This window comes from Sinocyclocheilus rhinocerous, unplaced genomic scaffold, assembly GCF_001515625.1.
Source record: "Sinocyclocheilus rhinocerous isolate Xijiao unplaced genomic scaffold, SAMN03320098_v1.1 scaffold1360, whole genome shotgun sequence".
In the NCBI taxonomy this organism is placed as follows: Eukaryota; Metazoa; Chordata; class Actinopteri; order Cypriniformes; family Cyprinidae; genus Sinocyclocheilus; species Sinocyclocheilus rhinocerous.
The window spans coordinates 183,218-183,524 of record NW_015666180.1 but is presented as its reverse complement, the minus strand read 5'-3'; positions in this window follow the sequence as shown (position 1 = coordinate 183,524).

Sequence of the window (307 nt, the reverse complement as noted above, 5' to 3'; positions counted from 1 at the left end):
CACTCACACTCACACACTCACACTCTCTCTCACACACACTCACACACTCACTCTCACTCTCACTCTCACACTCACTCTCACTCTCACACTCTCTCTCACACTCACACTCACACACTCTCACACTCACACACTCACACACTCACTCTCACTCACTCTCACACTCACACTCACACTCTCACACTCTCTCTCACACACTCACTCTCACTCTCACACTCACACTCACACACTCTCACACTCTCTCTCACACACTCTCACTCTCACACTCACACACTCTCACTCTCACTCACTCTCACACTCTCTCTCTCTC